Source organism: Rhineura floridana, chromosome 4 (assembly GCF_030035675.1).
Source record: "Rhineura floridana isolate rRhiFlo1 chromosome 4, rRhiFlo1.hap2, whole genome shotgun sequence".
NCBI classification, from domain to species: Eukaryota; Metazoa; Chordata; class Lepidosauria; order Squamata; family Rhineuridae; genus Rhineura; species Rhineura floridana.
In genome coordinates, this window is record NC_084483.1 from 57298250 (window position 1) to 57314833 (window position 16584).

The following is a 16584-nucleotide window of genomic DNA, read 5'->3' on the forward strand; positions in this document are numbered from 1 at the left end:
GCCCCTGATGAAGGCTACATAACACTAGCCGAAACGCGTTGGGCTTTTTTGTAAACCATTTTTATCCTTGAAATTGGAATAAAAACTGTGATTTTTCATTTATAGTTTTCACTTACATTTTCTCGTCGCCCCCCCCCCCTTTTTACCTACTTGCCTTATTGGACGACATCCACTTTTTACTCAATTCATTTACAAAGATCTGTAAAACAGATGTAACAGTCGCACAGGGGGGCAGTTGACATTTTGGTGTATATCTCGGGAACCAGACCACCTAGAAACTTAATTTTCTTTTATATTGAAGCTGAGAGTCTGGAGATTAAAGGGTGCTAGCCGGAGAACTGGTGGGGACCCCAAAAAACCAGAGACTCCAGCCGAAAACAGGAGACCTGGTAACGCTAATGATGCCCAGGGCCGGCGCTGGAATGAAGGGCTGGTGGATCAGAATAGCTGAGGGAAGGACTGGGGTCTATATATCATTACCCAGGGTGTCATTAATAGTGGTCTTGTGAAGATCAGAAGGGAGCCAGTGACTGAGGTGATCTGATAGGCTACCCTGAACAAAGGCCTTGCTGGAGGGAAGTGACACAAGAGGGTTATAACGCTGGCTAAACTATCCAAACAGCTGGGAGGACAACCAGAGGAGCTTTGGGTACAGAGGCAGATTGGCCCCAGTAGCTGGACTTGTTGTGCAAGTAATTGGCTTGTGTGAAGGTTTAGGGAAATTGGCCACTTAGAGGCTGGTGTCAGCAACAGTCTCTCTACAGTCTTTAGAACACTTCAACAAGCACCTTTAAAGATCCAAAATAACTCCCCTTTGTAAATAGCATGCCTTTAATAAACCTACAACCATAGTTTAAGATTTAAGGTTTAAAAAGTATTCTGTGTGAATTGGTGGCAGCGAAGAGTTAAGCAAGCCTGTTTTTACATGAAGAGAGGCTCAGGGACCTGGAGGAAATCCCTGACAGAGCTTCATGGCTGAGTGGGGATTTGAACCCTGATCTCCCAGGTCATAGTCTAATCACTTTGCCACCTAGCTCTCAAAGATAGCTTGAAGATGTGGATACTGAGATTGTGTTGCTGTTTTTTACCTTAGCCAAAATGTCAATAGCTAAATATTGGAGGGAAATAATTTTTGCCTCCTCTGTCTGAATGTTTTGTTTAGAATTTGGAACACTACAGTTACATATAGACTTAGAGGAAGGCAATGGTAAACCGCCTCTGAATACTTCTTACCATGAAAACCCTATGAATATATATAATATATATATATTCATAGGGTCGCTATAAGTCGTAATCAACTTGAAGGCATATAACAACGACAAAACATATTATATCTGCACAAGAGAAGTATAATATATGAAAATAAGATTGTAAGAGAAAATGTTATATCCTTATGTAATGAAAACTTTGAGGGAAATGTAAGATCTTTTTCATTATTTTCTTTGGTTTAAAACCATGGATTTTCTTTTTCCTCTTCTTTTTTATTTGATGAATGGTTATTTAGTCAATTTGTTTTCTATGTACTTTTCTGTGCTTTTATATTGTTCATAATAATAATTTTTAAAAAAACCCCTTTTTTTGCTTCCCTCCAAACTCTTCATGAGTTTTGCTTTATCAGAAAACTCCAAAATCCAATTCAGGTAAGCATGCACACTGCTAGGGTAGTGGTGGCAACCCTCATGATCTGCATGATCAAATTAGTTTTAGTTTTGCTTTTTCTTTGTTTTTGCTCCCTGAATCACAGCATACATATAGGGCTTGCAGAATGTGAATAATTCATTCCCCCCTACTATCAAAGTGTTTATCAGAGGCAGATAACCTAGACCAAGGAAACAGAGCATGTGTGACACAAACAATGGGTGGGATCCATTATGACCAACTTTGTCTAGAGCTCTCTTGTACAACAGTGAGCTCGTAGAATAGGGGTGGGGAACCTATGGTTCTCCAGATGTTGCTGGACTTCTAGTTCCCATCACCTCCACCCAGCATAGCCAATGGTCAGGGATAATGGGAGCTGTAGTCCAGCAACATCTGGAAAGCCACAAGTTCCCCACCCCCTAATATTGTTTGGCAGGGGCATGCCATAATTCTGTTGTCATAGCTAGAGATGAGTGTTGTCTCAGCAGATGTGGAATTTCTACTGCCACTTTGAGAGCCCCCTATGAATGCAGTCTTGATGAATTACAATCAGCATATTTCATGGCAGGGATTGCATGCCTTTAACCAAGCAAAGTAATGGGTGAGACAAGTGCAAGCTTGGAACATTAGAATTACTGAATATATTAAACATTTTTGTCTTTTAGTATATTGGTTTTAAAGTTTTCTTCAGTTAGGGGTGGGTGGTTATTTTTTCCAGGAAAATATGCAATTCAGTTCTAGGTAGGCAGTCTAAGTGTCCATCATAATAACTGTCATTTTTTTGTTTCATGAGGCAAAACCACACAACTACAAAATTGTCATCAGAGTGCCTTAAAATTAAAACTGGGTCCATTATCAAATACTGTGGAGAATTGAACACAAAAACCTGTGCTAATCTAATAAAGCTTAGAGTGCAATTCTACTCTGAGAAGTAGTTATATTGAAGTAGTACCATGGGGCTTGATATTTATTATTGTATCTCTGTGACTTCTGTTTCATATTGGTTTAGTCATATTTGATTGGGGGAGGGGATGCTTTCTCAAAAAATTCAGAAATGGATGATGAAGTTACCCTTGGTCCACCAGGTATCTTGACTCATTTGCATTGGCTACATTCAGATACCACATTCTCTGCTACTGGTTTAGAGGTATTGCTAAAACCACTTTTCTGATTTAGACAAACTGTCTTTTGACAAACCAGGAAATGTTCTATTAAACCAAGTGCACAAGAGGAGAATGCAGTGTGTGCATACAGCAGTGTGTGCATGTGATGTCTGAATTCAGCTACTGTAGTAAGCTGTCATTTATCTTGAGATAGATATTTTACTTTTACAGGATCTATCAGTGGTGGCTGCTGCCCCTTGGGACTGGTATGTTGGAAGTCAGGGAGCCCCACAGTATGTGGAGCCATAGCCAATGACAGGTGGAGCCAACTAATTCTAGGTTTGCCCCTATCCTCCTCCCTGCTGAGTTCTAGAAGAGACAACAATGAGACAAAGGAGGAGGAAGCTGACAGGTAGTTGTAAGTAAGAACACAGGCAGCTGGGGGCTGGCTGAAGGCAGACTGACATTAGTGGGGCAGTGTCCCATTTGCCCTAATGGGCCAATCTCCACTGGGATCTCTGAAGTGTAACTTTATCACTTTTGACAGACTGTTTCACATAGAGCCCTTAGGGCAGGAGTTGGGAACTTTTTCAGCCAAAAGGCCACATTTCCTCATGGGCAACTTTCCAGGGACTGCATGCCAGTGGTGGGTGGCGCCAGAGGCAGAAAGCAAGTGGAGGCAAAAGCAAAGTGGATGGAGCAACAGATGCAATTCTGACTTTTATACTGTACAGTAGGGTAGAATCTCCAAAGTTGGAGAGCCCACACCTCCCTGTGTAATTGGTTCCATTGTTGTACTGCTCTAACAGGTACAAATTTTTTCCTGATGTTCAGCCAAAATCTGGCTTCCTGTAACTGGAGCCCATTATTCCGTGCCCTGCACTCTGGGATGATCAAGAAGATCAACCTTTCAAGTACTTTAAGAGTGCTGCCATATCTCCCCTCAGTCTTCTCTTCTCCAAGCTAAACATGCCCAGTTCTTTCAGTCTCTCCTCATAGGCCTTTGTTTCCAGTCCCCTGATCATCCTTGTTGCCCTCTGCTGAACCTAATGGGTACATTCCATCCATGCAAAAGTCAAGACGTTTCTACATTCAGTAAGTCACATGTCTCTGTCCTTTATTCATGCAAGCAAGAGGTATTATCACAGCTCAAGGATTCATTCAAGCCAGGCAAAAGCACTCAAGGAGAGTGCAGCAGGGCTGGTGAGGGGTGTGGCCTGGGAAACAAGGTTTGTGATCTTGGGTGTCTTGAAGGCCCAAATAGACAGGCTTGGGGGGCTGAATTTTGGCCTCTAGGCCTGAGCTTCCCCACCCCTACCCTAGTGGATTCATAACATGTCTGAACACTCTCAACACTACCCAAGTCCCATGAGTCCTTGAAGGGGCCCAGTAGACGCATATCATCAAGCAAAAATGTAGAGCAGAAATGGAAGGAAAGTTCCGATTACCCACATTCTGCCCCCTTATCCTACCAGCTTACATTTACTCACTCTGCTAAGTCTAACTTGACAGGCGGAACAATCCACTGACACATCCCAAAGCTGGATAGGGCACAAGGTGGAGTAATAGTTCTTCCTTCCATTTTGCTATGCGAATTTCAGGCTGACATAACTTAGAGGCCCCAAAATCAGATCTCTTTGGGGATCCATGGGGCTTCCAATCCACTCCATCCATCCAGGGGAAGTTACCTTCCCCTGTTTCAGAGCCTTTTGTTTGCTACCACTGTTGGGAGCTTTGTACCTGCTGGGGCCTTCACTCTAACAGATTCCCCCCAGCAGCACTCCTCTCCACCAGTGGAGACCAATGGACAGGTGCCTATTTGCCATCTTAACTCACCACAGCCATTAACATTGTGGGGTTGGAATCACTGAATCATAGAATAGTAGAGTTGGAAGGGGACTATGAGGTGATCAAGTCCAATCCCCTGCTCGATGCAGGAATCCAAATCAAAGCATTCCTGACATATGGCTGTCCAGCTGCCTCTTGAATGCCTCCAGTGTCAGAGAGCCCACTCCCTCTCTAGGTAATTGGTTCCATTGTCGTATGGCTCTAACAGTTAGGATGTTTTTCCTGATGTTCAGTCGAAATCTGGCTTCCTGCAACTTGAGCCCATTATTTCGTGTCCTGCACTCTGGGACGATTTAGAAGAGATCCCGGCCCTCCTCTATGTCACAACCTTTCATGTACTTGACGAGTGCTATCATATCTCCTGTCAGTCTTCTCTTTTCCAGGCTAAACATGCCCAGTTCTTTCAGTCTCTCCGCAGAACGTGCTCAAATCATCTGGTCTGCTGATTTACCAATTAGTAGATCAGATGGTGTGCGATAAATGTCTCATAGAACCAAGCTATCGTGATAGCTATAGGAATCTATACTATAGAAGGGTGATAATATTCTTATAGCCTCTGCCATTTTGGCCAATACTATCTCTGTGGTGAGAGCCTTCTCTTGAAGTCTGCCAAGAGACATTTCTCCAACTGATACAATTTTATGAATATCTGTTATTTTTGGAATATATATTTTTGGAAATAGGCTCAGCATGTTTTTCAGCTGCCATTATATGAATTAGTGTTATTGCTTTCCAGGAGGTGAGCCAGATAACAGATTATTAAATTCCCATAGGAATACTTTGAATGAGAGTATATACAGTTCTCTATTATTCTCACCACTAATTTGTAGGGTATTTGTTTAATGCTAGTGTGGTGCCACTGGTAGTTTGTTGGATTAGAATTTAGGAGATCTGGGGTCAATCTCTTATTAGCCCTGAGCCAGATAGCCAGCAAGTGAGCAGATGGGGGGGAGGGTGAGTGAGCAAGTGGGAGGGGGAAGGCCAACAAGTGGGTGTGGGCAGATGGCGGGCAGCTCCCTCCCTCACGGAAGGAGAGCGCTACTCCTCTACCCTAATGAGGGGTCCTTTAGGGGCTCCTGTGGGTCACGGGGCCCTCAGCCAGGGGCCCTTGGCCAGGGGCCCTTGGCCAGGGGCCCTTGGCCAGTGCCCCACCTGGCCACCCTTTGGTGCCGGCTCTGCACCCACCCCTAGTCTTTATACCTCAACCCAAAAAGCCAGTAAGATTCCTCAGAGTTCTTCTGAAAGCAGCTCCCTTATGAAGGCTCTCAGGGCTGCAGGTTGGGCCAAGGCAGCTGGAACAGCCATCCTTTGATGGCCAACAGAAGCTCTCACCTCCAAAACTTATTTCTTCTGTTTATGCATTGAATGTTAATGCCACTGTTGATCCTTGTGATTAAAGTATGTTGTTGTTGTTGTTGTTTATTAGTGGCTTTTTGTCCAAAATGGAACTCAAAGCGACTTACAAAAAAAAATTGTGCTCAAAGTGGCTTACAACAAAAGCAAACAAATACAAAAACAATTCCATAATAAAATAATACAACAGCAGTAATAAAACAATAACAAATGTCACAGCAAACACAAAAGCCTTTTCAATACTATAAATATAATATTACATTCTTTAGCAAGCCACGTTACACCTCTTGGCAATATGGCAAAAATAAAAGGAAATTAAGACAGTTTCAGCTTTGCTCCTAGAAACACCCCACCCATGATGTTACTTGCAGTCTCACTCCTGCACCCTCTTCTTGCAAGCCCTCCAAAGGCCGGAGGTAGTGGGGTAGCTAGAAACACCACATTCATGATTTTATGCACAGTAGCTCAGACAAGTCTCATCATCTTCCAGAGAACTTGCCATATTGATAAAATTGCAACCTCAACCCCCTTTTTAATACCACTGTTAAAAGTGTGGGGGTGGAGAAGAGACTCTTGCTTCAATATGGCTTTTGAAGGTGTTCGTTTCCGTTGGCTCTGTACTTCTCCCGGAGCCGTTGCACCTGCTCCACGCTGAGGCTGCAGCTCTCCCGCACGCCGAAGTGGCACAGAACTTCCTCGGCCGTCAATCAAACGAGGTGTAGTTGCTCTTCTGGCTCTGTATCTCCTGCTCTTGGAACTACAACCTGGCCAGGTGCTTCTCCAGTGCTTCCTAGTCCATCATGGGCAGGGGAGGCTCCTGCTCGTTCCAAGCTGTCCCTCCCAAGGAATTCTCCAAGGGGCGGAGGGCAACCAGCGGACCCCCATTACTCAGCCTGCCCAGGCCCCTTGGCTGGGCTTTCTAGAGGTGAGGAACTTGGCCATGGCCCCTGCTGCCTTGGCGCCCATTTCTCATTATATTTATTTATTTATTTATTTATTTATTATTAAATTTGTTAGTTGCCCGTCTGGCTAGTTGTCCAGCCACTCTGGGCGACGTAGAAGATAAAATAGTACATAAACAGTTAAAAATTTAAAAAACAGTAAAAACTAATCCGTCCCAAAAGCCTGCCTAAAAAACCAGGTCTTCAGGGTCCGGCGGAAGCTCATTATAGACAGGGCATGGTGTAGATCATTAGGGAGAAGATTCCATAGGGTGGGGGCTATTATTGAGAAGGCCCTCTCTTGAGTCCTCACCAGTCTAGCTGATTTGACTGGTGGGATCCAGAGAAGGTCTTCTGAGGCTGATCTTGTTGAGCGGCATCCCTGTCGATGCTGGAGGCGCTCCTTCAGATAAGCTGGGCCACAACCGTATAGGGTTTTAAAGGTTAAGACCAACACCGTGAATTGGGCTCAGTACACAACCGGTAACCAATGCAACTCCTTCAACACAGGAGTGATGTGATCTCTACGGCGGCTGCCTGCAATCAGACGCGCCACTGCATTCTGTACCAGCTGTAACTTCCGAACCGTTTTCAAGGGTAACTCCACATAGAGCGCATTACAGTAGTCTAGGCGAGTGGTGATCAGAGCATGCACCACCGGTGGGAGCAGATGATTGGGAAGGTAGGGGTGTAGCCTCCGTATCAGATGAAGTTGATACAGAGCTGCCCGGCTCACAGCCGACACTTGAGCTTCCATGGACAGCTGGGAGTCAAGAATGACCCCCAGGCTACGGACCTGGTCTTATAGTGAGATGGATCATTGGACCATCTTCCCATCAAGAAACTATGAAGGTACAACACATATAACTGGCTGTAATACGCATATGCATGGATATTTAGTAATTGTGCTGAACTGTAGGTGAACTGAACAGAAGATAAACGTGCTTGTAATTCCATTGTATGGCATATAGTTCACTGGCTTTTTATTTTTGCTTTTAATGTAATCCTTCTCTGAAATAGTAAAGGTTACACATAACAATCCTGCTGGAAGATAGTAGAAAACATATTGCATCATCGATACTTTTTAACAGTCATCTGTTTTAGACTGCTGCAAATACAAAGCAATTTTCTTATCCACAAAAGCTGACATAAGCAATATTCTTTTACAGTTATTTCAGTTCTTCTGATGGCTTTACTTCCATTTTCTAGCCCAGTCCTGAGCTGCATGGTAACTCAGATATGCACATAAAACTGGTCCCTCCAGTGAAATTAAAAGAGAAATTAAGTCTTGGAATATTCAAACAAAATGGGGAAGGACCCATAGCTCAATGGTACAGCATATTCTTTGGTTGCAGAAGGTCCGAGGTTCCGTCCCTGGCATCTCCCTTTAAAAGAATCATATAGGAAATGATGGGGAAGACCTCTGCCTAAGACCCTGGAGAGTCTCTGACAGTCAGAGCAGATAACACTGCCTTAGATGGACCAACTGTCTGACCTGGTATAAGGCATCTTCCTTTGTTCAGTGTGCAAGATGTCACTGGGCCAGAGTGACCATACTCTGCATGTGTGTGCATGCACAGTACAAAGGATCAGTGTGAATCTGTCTGTATAATGATTACAACAGCAAAGTACTCCAAATGATAGGATCCCACATGCACACACACACTAATGAGGTCTGAATACCTCTGGATCTGAAGACAGGGTCATAACATGCATTGATAGCAGCAGATTCATGGTGCATTCAAACCAAGCAGCATTTGAAAAAGAAAAAGGCTCTTTGGGGGCACAACACATAAACTGTAACCTTTCCAAACTCTAGATGCTTAGTGGGACCTTCACTAGATATTCACTAGAATTCACTGTTCCCCAGTCAAAGATGATGCCTGGTGGATTTAACTGATGGATGGAATCTCCACTGCCTGTATTCAGTAGATCTCTTCCGAAGTTGCTGACCTGGGCTCTGTTGGGAGGAAGGACGGGATATAAATTTAATAAAAAAGTAAAATAAAATAGTTGTTTAAACTGAATCCCTGCCCCTCCTTGGAAATGAATATAATTGAGATAAGTGGTACTTACCCCCCAAGTTAGAATGCATAAGATTTCTGCCATCAAGAGGGAATGCTTACTTTTAAGACTGGCAAAAATCTTGTTGATATCACCTAATTAAATCTACTGAAACAGGCTTCCATTTCAGATCCAAGGCATGGAAAATAATTACTCTGGTTTTTAGGTTGTGATGTTATACTGCCTGTCTCAGTACATTATTGAATCTACAGTACATTGCTGGAAGTCCAGGAAATGAAGTGTAGTCTTTAATTTTTCATTCTTGAGTTGCTTACAAAAGAAAGCTTAAAAACATACAGGCAAAATAAGGTACCTTGGAACAAGAGCTTGTTTTTCTGTGCCCATCTTTTTGCAGCATTTGATTCCCACCCCCCTTTTAAAAAAACTGTATTTGCCTCAGTGAGCTTGCCAGCATACAGGGATCTTGGTAGTATGCCTTTCTAAAATTACTGTTGCCAAGTAAATGAAGGAAGTCACAGTTTTACTTGATGAAGAAGTTTCTAATGCTGACAAGGTCATATTATAAGCCTTGATTGGCTGTTCAGGACCCTAAGGCAAGGCTTCAGTCTAGCAGCCGCAAGAGCATTGGGCTATGAGGCTGACTTCACTAACAGATCTGTTGGTAATTGTGAGGTGGCCTGTGGGAGTTTCAGGGTCAGTCTGCGGCAAGTCGCAGGACTACCCAAATTATATTGTCCTTCTTTACTTACCCTTGAACATTAGAAATGTGAGCTTTGTCATGCAGTAAAGGATATATGTACATCTTTTCATTTTATCAATCTTTGTATGAATCAAGGGGATATTTTTCCATTTTTTTCCAAGGAGATGTTTATTTTTTGGTACAATATTAGCTCATATTTGTATGACATTGCAGATTGCCTCAATATTCCTGGATAGCTCAAGGATTACATTGATGTCTGCAGTCTTCTAGGATCTTATTCTGTGATCCCTAATGTTGTTATAATTGGGAGCCTTTATGATACTTTTCAGATTGGCATATAATAAGATACTAAAACACCTGAATAGTTCCATTGGGCACAATCTAGAAAACATTAGTGTTTAAATGCTTAGTTTAATAGGACAGGAGTTAGCAACAAAAAGCCCATGGGCTATATTCCCTACACTACTGCTAGGTGACAGCTCACCAGCTATAAGCCAGCTATTTGGAGGTGGGGATGAAATGGTCTGATTACAGTGACTGGACATAGTTGACTCCTTACCAAGTGATGACTATGGCACAGAAGCCACTTGTTGAAGCATCTGCCTCCCTGGTGAGAATTTTTTAATCTTTTTTTATTTATTAAGGTTGCAATTTTTTATACATTTTCCTGGGAACACATGCCATTGAACTCAATGAGTAGATTTGCATCGATCTGCACTCTAAAGAGATTGTATCCCACCAATTTACTTTAAAATAAAGCCCTCATTGCAGCTTACCAACAAATTAATTTAAAACACAGTCAATACATTTAAAAATCAATAAAAACGTTATTAAAGTAGCAAAAAACAGAAAAGAAACCAATGAAACAATAAGCACAATAAAAACTGCTAATAACAGATAAAGAAGATCTTAAAACACATTTAAAGCAAGAGAAAAAAAGACATCAACTGGAACGTAAAAGATAACAATGATGGTGCCGAGTAACGATATCTAGGAATTGTGTTCCCCACTATGAGCACTGCGGCAGACAAGGTCCTTTCTCAGGTACTTACCCTCTAGCCTCAGAAGATCAGTAGCACATGGAGAAGCATCTCTGAATATAATATAATAATATAAATTGATTTTTGTTGCCTGTCTCTCATCTGGACTGTGGGTCCCGAGGCAGATTACACAGATTTAAAAAACAAAGCATACATAAAATTATATGGAAATTTTAAAATACAAAAACATAAAAACCCTTCATAAACAAGTCCATAAAACCTTAAAACAATTAAAAACATTAGAATACAGGTAGACATTTAGCCAAATGCTTGTATAAAAAGATGGGTCTGCAGCACCGTCTAAATATGGGAAGAGAGGGGACTGATCTTACCTCACAGGGGAGGGCATGCCATAGTCTAGAGGAGAAGGCTGTGTTGCAAGTATTTGCCAACTGGGCTTCAGATATAATAGGCACTTGCAACAGGCCCTCTTCCCTGGCTCTCATGTGATGGACATGACTAATGTGGGGAAGGCAGGCAGAGAGATACCTAGGTCCCAAACCATTTGGGGCTTTAAAGGTCAAAACCAGCACCTTAAATTATACTCAGAAACAAACTGGGAGTCAATGCAGCTCTTTTAGCCCAGGAGTAATGTGCTCAAAGTGGCTCTTTCTAGTTAACATCCTGGCAGCCACATTTTGAGCCAGTTGAAGCTTCTGAGTAGCCTTCAAAGGCAGCCCCATGTACAGCATATTACAGTAATCCACACATGAGGTGAGTAGGGCATGGGTGAGGGTGGTGAGATCTGAGCGACCAAGATAGGGCCACAGCTGACACAACAGCTGAAAGCTGAGTGAAATCCCTTCTGGATTGCTATATTTCAACATCTGAAGGGAAATCTGGGAAAGTAGTTTTATTTGATTAGATTTATATCCCATCTTTCAAGCTTCAAACAGCATTTGGGGATTTGAACCTAGGTCCCCCCAGCCCTAATTCAAAACTCTAACCTCTCCACCAACCTGGCTCTTTGTTCTCACTACTAGATCTCCACAGCATCACTGGAATCCACTGGAAAAATACCAGCAGTTAATAGTTAGTTGTGTTCATCCTTTGACTACCTATACAACAAATCTGAGAACATGCCTTTCTCAGGATCACACATTTTTCTGTTTAAATACCACTGTTATCTCTCAGAACTGAACGAACTGTGTTTATTTTTAAAGCTAAGATAGAAATATTTAGAAAATGACAAACATTGTGGTAACATATGATGATGATGATATACTTGTTAAGATTTTTGCCTTTAGTTCTTCTCCAGTGGAAGTCTGTTATGTATGTACACACAAAGGTGAGAGCTTTTCTGTAGTGCTCTCTCGACTTTGCAATGCCTTCTCTAAAGAAGTATGACTGGCACCAACATTAGTCTTTTCAGCATCAGTTTAACACATGAATTGGCAGACTTTAGGCTTGCAGGATCTACTTAATTTTTTATTAGAACTGCAACACCCACCAACTGAAACCAAGTGCCAAGAAATATACTGGATGATGATGATGATGGATTGCCTTCAAGTCAATTCTGACTTATGGCGACCCTATGAATAGGGTTTATGGTAAGCGGTAACCTTTCTCTGAGGCTGAGAGGCAGTGACTGGCAACTCTCAATATCCACCTTTCACACATACTTTCTTCATTTCACCAGTATAATTTAGGGCGGGTTTCATTTTGCTGTTCTCACTGTTAAACAATTAGGAGTGAGAAATCCTCGCTGATCTACTTCAGATCATCTAGACATCTAGCAGTAGATCCAGATCTACCTTCTGCCCACCCTTGGATTAAGTTATTTTTATTTGATCAGGCTTTTTTAATGGTTCTGTTGCCACAATTTGCCTTATAGTTTCATAACCTCAATCTTTTCTTTGTATGAAGGTTATTGCTTTTATTGTATTGTATTTGATATGAATAATTTTTATTTATTCCTGTTTTACGCTGCCCTGGAATCATGTGAATGAAGGATAGTCTAGAAATATTTTAACTACATACATAATACTTCTAACACAGTGATATTGGAAGATTTTATTCTATTGAATATACTTCAACAGATATGGTATAATCACCAGTTAGTAAAAGTTTCTATTAACTTTATATTGATTACACTCCACTGAGCCAGGAACTGAATTTTCCTACTCTGGTTGTTGAACGAAGAAATGTTCTTCTTACCTTCTATCCCCAGACACTGGGAATTCAAGGGGACAGTTTAGAACAGATGATTCTTACCACACTTGCCAGTTGACAAAGCTTCCTTAGGTTGTAATCCTATGGTCCCTGAGAGGGTACTATAGCGGCCATAGAATATTAATTAATTATTATTAATTATTAAAATATTTTTAACCTTCCCTATATCAAATTGATCTCAGGGTGGGATACAGGAATATATTTTTAAAAATCATTACACCAATAAATCAAAAGCAGAAAACAAAAACACAGAGAGGCTGGTTTCCCTATTACGCCACTGTGGAGTGGACATTTCATATGTTCCTGAGAAAATAACTAGGTCTTAACCTGGCCCCAGAACTGAGCTAAAGTTGGAAGCAGACAGACATCAGAGCGGAAGGTACTCCTGTCAGCGAGCCACTATAGAGAATTCCCTTCTTGGATCTCCCTCTCTCACAGCGGAGAAAGATTTGCCCTCAGAGAGGGAGATGCAATCCTATAAGGTCCCTGCCCTCCAGTCCTTGCCTTACTGGCATTGGAACGCTGGCTTCAGTAGAGGTAAAATGTGTGCATGTCTGGGGTGGGGCAGACAAGGGGAAGACATGGATAAAAGTATCTACAGCCTTCCCAGTCCCCCCAAACATCCCTGAAACAGGAGCAAACATATGAAAGCCTGAAAACTGGAGTTGATTTCCCGTTGTTTAAATAAAACCAGAAAGGGCAAAAGAAACAAAAAATGCTGATGTGCCTTCACTTCCACCCTGAAAGTCTGAACCCAGCACAGGATACTGGAAAAAGCAGTTCATCCACCTTAGACTCTTTCTCCCTGCTTCTGTTTGGATTGCTCTGCCCAGCTGCAATCCTCTACACACTAACCTGGGAGTAAGTCCCATTGAACTATTGAGATCCATTGAGTGGTTAGAGTGTCAGACTGGGACCTGGGAGACCAGGGTTCAAATCCCTGCTTGACCATGAAACTGACTGGGTGACCTTGGCTCAGTTACTGTCTCTCAGCCTAACCTACCTCACAGGGTTGTGAGGATAAAATTGGGAGGGAAAGAACATGTTTGTATGCCACCTTGAGCTCCTTGGGGGAAAGGTGGGATATAAATGTAATAATAAATAAAATAAAATAAAACTCAATGGAATTACTGCAGAGGACATGTTTGGGATTTATATTGGCCATCAAGAGTTTTGCAGCACTAAAGCAGCCTTCAATAACCTGGTGCCTTCCAGATGTTTTGGACTGCAATTCCCATCAGCTCCAGCCAACATGGCTGTTGGGAGTTGCAGTCCAAGACATCTGGAAGGCACCAGGCTGGCAAAGGCTACACTAAACACAGGTGTGCAGACAGATTTAATAAGGGTTATGATATCACCCTATTTCCACAGAACTCAGGATCCTATTTTAGCTTTACAAAACCTTATGAAGTAGGTATGGCTGAAGCACAATAACTTAGTTAAAGCCAGATTTTAATTTGGATTAGGGATGGGTGAGAAATTCTATTCAGTCCACATTTCAAGCAGAATCTATCAAATTTGCATTTTCCAAACCATATGAGAACCGGAACACAACCATCTGTCGAAATTTGCACATATCCGAATTGTGCAAAGCAGTTCGCCAACCAACCAATATTTACAAAAATGCATAAATTAGCATGTGCATAACAATGAATATATGAGTGAAATGGCTTGCAAAAATGTGTACATTAGTGAAAACTGCTTACAAAAATGTGTTTATTAGGAAAAATTCACTAATACGCTAGGAAATTTTCATGAGGATTTTTTTTTAATTTGCAAATTGCTGAGAAATGTGGAGAACTGAATTTTAAGACTGGAAAAATGAGAAACTGAGAGAACGGAAAGTGACAGATCTTTCCATCCCTAATTTGGATTGCCCATAGCTAAATCCATCATCCCAGCAATTGTACTACATGGGCTCAGGAAGCTCTGAAGTATAGACATACACTTTTGTCCCTTTACCAATGCCAAACTAGGCCAGTGGATTTGGCTATTTAAAGATCTGGTGCAAATGGAGCATTGATCATTATTATACAGTCAAAACAATCAACATTGTCCTTGCATCTAATGTCACAGTCTGCAATGTCAGCCAGCCCAAATATCCCATCTGGAAAACATTATAGACCCAGAGGAAACACTAATTCCCTTATTGGAGTGGAGTATCTGGCAGTGGAATTTGCAGTGTAACAACAGCAAAGTTGGGGGTGATATCAAAAAAGAAATAATTTGACATGATGTACCCTTCGTCATTATAAAACAAATTAAAGCAACTATTAAAAGCTAGATGCATCTTTAGAATGAACAAACTTACAATTTTCTGTGCATAACAAACACCAAATGTGGTTAGACAATAAATTGGTCTTCTTCAGTGGCTTAATATCACAACAATCACAGTTTCACACATATAATGAAAATAATCCCCTCCCTCTCTGCCTACTCTACCTGTTGTTTTTATTATATAGTATGAAAATGATGTCACTACTTAAAACAATTTCCATATTCATATTAAGGGAAAAAACAAGAAACATTTAAAGGGCTTTACTTGTCTACCATCCCAACCTATGGGGAGACACCACTAAGAGCTCAGAAACCACTTGAGACTGACAGAGGCTGTGTTAGTGCACAGTATTGGAAATTTCATGGTCAGGCTTGGTGGTTTGACATTCACCAAAACCATCAGAGATAAAAGGGATCCCCTTGCAAATGGAAAAGGAAGAAAAGGTTCTTGTCAGGCTGGAGAGACAGTCTTTTCGTTTAGTATTAAAAAGAAAGGAGAAAAAAAGTTAAGCACACAAATCCCAAACTGAAGTGCTTTGCCTCCCCAACCAGAGATTTCAGCTTTGGGCTTTTGTCTGTGAAGATCATGCGAAGCCTGAAACAAGGTGAAACCAGCCCAGTTAGGCTGCAATCCAATTCAGGTCTACTCAGAAGTAAGCTCCATTGGTTCAATGGGACTTACTCATAGGTAAATGTGTATTGAATTGCATCCTTAGTCAGGATGCAGGGTTTGGGACAGATATGGCTGTGGACTTTTGGTGGGAAAGGATTCAGCTGAGAAGGGAATAGTGATGATTAGCAGTTAGACCATCAGTTAGGGAAAGGCCTGTATATGAATAGTGTGAGTTCATGAGTATTGCATGTGAGGAGAGAATGGGTCTATATACTTTCTCTTCTCAGGCATTATTAGAACAAGGGTTAATTAACTCGTGTGGGGGATGTGGGGCTCCACACACTGGCTCCACCCTCCACATCCGTATTGGCTCCTTTTCTGATTTTTACCTGTTCTGCATTCCAACTGCATTCAGCTGAACACATTTACAAATCTCCCTGTGATCAAGAACCCTGCACAATCAAAGGTCTTGATCATGGGGATGCTTCTAAGCACATCTAGTTGAACATGGTTAGATGCACCCTTCAGATCTTCATGCTTAAGGTGCAAAAGTCAGAAGTGGTGTTGGAGGGGATGTGGACATTGTGTGGCAGGGGCAGTGTGCACAGCCCTGCAATCCCTACACAAGCTGTTTAACTCCAGTAAATATTGCCTAAATGCAGCTGATGTAGCTCTGTGACTGAAGCAGTGTGGAGCGAGTGAAACGCTGAAACACTATTTTTCAAATATATGCACATAAACCCATGAATTCACATGGGTGGCCACATACTCATCATCAGAATACAAAGACATTTTACTTCTAAGAGTCATTTGTTTAAATGTAATGTCTTGTATTTAAAGAAAATGGGCTCTCATGAAAGCCTGTCATTTTTAA

General features: G+C 41.8%; 1 protein-coding gene across 3 annotated transcripts in view; it reads left to right on the plus strand.

Moving 5' to 3' along the window:
• The window catches only part of ADGRB3 (adhesion G protein-coupled receptor B3), a 784090-nt gene that overhangs the window by 456383 nt on the left and 311123 nt on the right, over nucleotides 1–16584 (plus strand). The window lies entirely within an intron of this gene.